The sequence below is a fragment of the Takifugu flavidus genome, chromosome 6 (genome assembly GCF_003711565.1).
Source record: "Takifugu flavidus isolate HTHZ2018 chromosome 6, ASM371156v2, whole genome shotgun sequence".
In the NCBI taxonomy this organism is placed as follows: domain Eukaryota; kingdom Metazoa; phylum Chordata; class Actinopteri; order Tetraodontiformes; family Tetraodontidae; genus Takifugu; species Takifugu flavidus.
Genome location: NC_079525.1, coordinates 8,299,515 through 8,304,462, shown reverse-complemented (window position 1 = coordinate 8,304,462; position 4,948 = coordinate 8,299,515).

Here is a 4,948-nt window from a genome sequence, read left to right as displayed (position 1 = left end):
CTACGGAACAAACAGGAAGTCAACCAGACTCTCAGCAGATTTCAGATGAAAGTTGCTGAAAATTATGTTTTCTTCTGCAGAAGGTGCAGCAGCAGTTGGCTCCACCATCTTTACTTGACTTTACTGTCAACTTCAATTCTCTTTGTCTGCTGACAGCCTCTTGTCTTCGAGGATGACATTATCGTCTGTATGTCCTTTTAATAAGCACAAAAAAACACAACACAAACGGATCAGCAGGGGCGCCTAACCTAATGTACGATCTGGAGCTGTGTGTGTGTGCACTCTCATTGGCTGCCTGCTGGGCGAGCTGACTGAAACTGATAGAGGATGTAAACATGAGACAAGCCATCAGAGCACTCAAAACATTTAAAGGATGTCTGCTGTGAGTCTTCATCCATTAATGGATTTTACTTCCCAGAATTCTCTGCTGTCTGATGGAAAGTCTGGATGAGCTATATCAATAGCAGGCATCGTGCGGGGACGATGACACCAGCCTTATTTCAACGAATCTGTACTCATAATAACTGACATTACCAGCTGCCAATACTCAAGGCAAAAGGTTCTATGGGGTAGTGCTGTTCACCAGAAGATGGTGATGCCGCATCCTATTCATATCAATGTAGCACTCAGACACAAACATGGCTGCTCTTGTCACCACAATGCACACTCTGTAAAATGAAAGTTCCAAGAGGTGGAATGAAGAGTCTTTCCAACGGTCTGATTGGCTACATCGGATCGGCTGATATTTTTATCTGTAATATGCAGAGGGGATGCAGAGTTGTAGTCTTACACACCTCTCTGCTGCTTCCATAGAACCCTCATCCACCAACAATAATATATTTAACGCTATAGAGGTAGTCTCTGTTCCACGGTTAAAAGTTCACCAAGCACAGAGCAGGGGAGCGGTCAATCACCATAATCTTATTAAAATTAATACTAAAGCACAAGTTGGAGAAACTAATATCACAATTAAGTGTGGACTGTTCGATTTTTTTGTGTAAATCCCTGTTAGTACACGACCTGATAGCAGATCATCACATTGATTTATTTTGTCTTACTGAGACCTGGCTTCAGGAGGAGAAATATGTTAGCTTAAATGAATCTACTTCTCCTACCCATCTTAATTATCATATTCCTCGTGTTACTGGTCGAGGAGGGGGAGTGGCAGCAATCTATCACTCCAAGTTATTAATTAATCCTAGAACAAAATATGGCTCCAGTTCATTTGAAAGCCTGACTCTTGGCATCACCCATCTGAACTGGAAGGCAGAAAAGCCACTTCTGTTTGTAGTTGTATATCGGCCCCTGCTGGGCCACATTCAGAGTTCCTGTCTGAGTTCTCTGATTTCTTATCTGACTTGGTCCTTAGAACGGACAAAGTCATTATCATTGGAGACTTTAATATCCATGTAGACATTGTAAATGACAGCTTTAGAAATGGTTTCATTTCATTACTTGAGTCAGTTGGTTTGCTCCAGCAGATAAACCAACCAACTCATAACTTCAACCACACCCTAGATCGAGTTCTGACTTATGGTGTTGAGGTAGAACATGTGTCAGTGTTCCCTCAGAACCCACTCCTGTCAGACCATTCTTTGATCACTTTCACATTTATGATTAAGGATTCTTCTATGCTCAGAACAAAGTCTTACTATAGCAGATGTCTTTCAGATAATGCTGTAGCTAAGTTTAAGGAAGCGATCCCTGTGCTAATCCAAGGACCACCGTGTGTTTCCCCAGGGATAAATCATTATAATCTTAGCTCTGCTGAGGTTGACTCTATCGCAGAAGGTGCAGCAACCTCACTGAGAATCACGCTTGATTCTGTTGCCCCCCTGAAAAAGAAAATAGTAAATCAGAGGAGGTGTGCCCCCTGGTATAATTCACATATCAGGACCCTCAAGCAGAAAGTGCGAAGACTGGAAAGGAAGTGGCATTCTTGTAAAATAGACAGCTATCATATAGCCTGGAAAGACTGTCTATTAGTTTACAAAAAGGCCCTTCGCAAGGCTAGAACAGCTTATTTTTCTTCTTTAATTGAGGAAAATAAGAGCAACCCCAAGTTTCTTTTCAGCACTGTGGCCAAATTAACTAAGAGTCACAGTGTTTTAGATCCACATATCCCTTCTTCCCTTAGTGGTGAAGACTTCATGAGCTTCTTCACTGATAAAGTTCTAGCTATCAGAGAGAAAGCTAACTAGGCCATCCCAACAACTGGACCATCACCAGATGTGCTGACTGTGGGAACATACAGGTTCTCCAACGAGAACACACCAAACACACCTGTTGAAGAACCTGTTTTACCATTGATAGGCCGTTGCTTAAAAAAAACATCACTGGATCCTGATGTATTAGCAAACTATAGGCTGATATCCAACCTTCCTTTTATCTCTAAAGTTCTTGAGAAGGTGGTGGTGACTCAGTTACTGGAGCACCTGCAGAGGAACAGCCTGTTTGAGATGTTTCAGTCAGGCTTTAGAGCTCATCACAGCACAGAAAAAGCACTTCTTAAAGTTACTAATGATCTTCTCATAGCTTCAGATCATGGACTGGTCTCTATGCTGGTTCTGCTGGATCTCAGTGCTGCTTTTGATACAGTTGATCACAACATCCTGTTACATGGAACATGTGATTGGGATTAAAGGGACAGCACTAGACTGGTTTAGATCATATTTATCTGATAGATACCAGTTTGCTCATGTCCATGGTGCTCCCTCCTCATACAGTAGGGTTAGCCATGGAGTTCCTCAAGGTTCTGTACTTGGACCAATCCTCTTCACCTTGTACATGCTTCCCTTAGGGAACATTATTCAGCCGCATGGGATAAATTTTCATTGTTATGCTGATGACACTCAGCTTTATTTATCCATGAAACCAGAGGAGACAGAGAAGTTAGTGAAGCTCCAGACCTGTCTTAAAGACATAAAGTCCTGGATGTCTTCAAATTTCCTCCTCCTTAACCCAGGAAAAACTGAGGTCATGGTGTTTGGTCCTGAACCTCTCAGGGATAGATTAGATCATATAATCACTTTAGATGGTATCTCATTAAAATCTAGTCTCTCTGTGAGGAATCTAGGAGTAACTTTTGAACAAAATCTGTCCTTCAACTCACACATTAAATTAGTCTCTAGAAGTGCCTTTTTTCACCTGAGGAACATCACAAAGATTAGGAAGCTACTGACGCGGCATGATGCTGAAAAGTTAATTCATGCTTTTGTTACTTCCAGGCTGGACTATTGTAATTCTTTATTATCAGGGTGTCCAAACAACTCTTTAAGAAGCCTCCAGTTGATCCAAAATGCTGCAGCCAGAGTTCTGACAGGTATTGACAAAAGAGATCACATAACTCCTGTAATGGCGTTGCTTCATTGGCTGGCCGTTAAATTTAGAATAATTTTCAAAACCCTTCTTTTGACCTACAAGGTCCTCAGAGGCCTAGCTCCATCCTACCTGGAGGAGCTAGTGATACCTTAACAGCCCAATAGACCGCTCCGCTCTCAGAATGCTGGTCTACTTGTGGTTCCCAGAGTCTCTAGGAGTAGAATGGGGGGCCGAGCATTTAGCTACCAGGCCCCCCTGCTATGGAACCAGCTCCCTGTCCAGGTACGGGAGGCTGACTCCATCGCTACTTTTAAGATCAGACTTAAAACCTACCTCTTTGAAAAAGCTTATTGTTACTAATTCTGTAGTTCCAGTTACTATCATAGATAGACAAATTATCATACTTAGGGGGTCATCTAATCGTTAGGTCACATCTTAGCTATGCTGTTATAGGCCAAGGCTGCCGGGGTCCGGAAACATGATCACCTGACAGGCCTCTGTCACCCCACTGGGTCATGGTTTCCTCTCCTCTCCTCTCCTCTCCTCTCCTCTCCTCTCCTCTCCTCTCCTCTCCTCTCCTCTCCTCTCCTCATCAAGCAGACTCGTTATGCTGATTCCTGTGTTGTTTTTCTGCCCCCCCCCCCTCTATTCATTTACAGGTATCGCCGCCTTCGGAGCTGCATGACTTTGGTCAAAGGGATGTCAAAAGTCAGACGGATCTCATCCATGTTGGTGATGTGGCTGGGTGCGGTTATCTTGTCGCGGCAGTAGGTGCGGAAGATGGCCACCGTCTCCTGGTAGTCTGCGGGCAGCCGCTGCGCAACAGTTGTCCTTGCGCGTATGGGGAGATGCCGCCTCCTCATAAAGCGAAAACACTAAGATTGCTCGATTGCCATTTTCAGCCGCATATTCGATGGCCTGTAGTTTAAAGTAAGCCTCATTCATACGCGTCTCGCTTGACTGGCGCCATTTTAGGGGATCCTTACGCGTAGGTGTGCCGCTACTCGATTGGCGGAGCGTTTACCATAGTGCACCCACCAAAGGCGCACAGCAGATTTTGGAACTCAGTCCACACACAAGGCGCTCCATATTATAAGGCACACTGTCGATTTTTGAGAAAATCTCAGTGTTTTAGGTGCGCCTTATAGTCGTGAAAATACGGTAAGTATCGAAGACCCCTACTGGAAACACATCAAAGTCAGAGGTCAGTAACTCTGTACTGTTTATTATTATTTTATCAGTAGTGTCACAATTTCACTGGCAAATGTTAGAGAATGTTACCAGGTGACAAGAAAAAATAACCACTCATCAGAGCAGTGGATTTCTGTTCAACTTTATCTTCAAGACTCAAACGGAGGAAGAACCTGAGACAGAACACATGTTTCCCTCAGCAGCACCAACAGGAAGTGAGACTGGCCCTGCCCTCTCCCTCCAGACTCACATCACTGCACATTCCTCAAAGATGACGTGCATGTGTGCACCAACGTGTGGGCCCCTCCCAACCCTGACCAGTGAGGAGTTGGATCAGGTCTTTGCAGACCAGAACAGACCTTGGCTGGAATAGAGGAGCTCCACCATCAGGAAACAAGTGTGTACAGAAGGAAATAAGGCTTCTCCCTTCACTGTT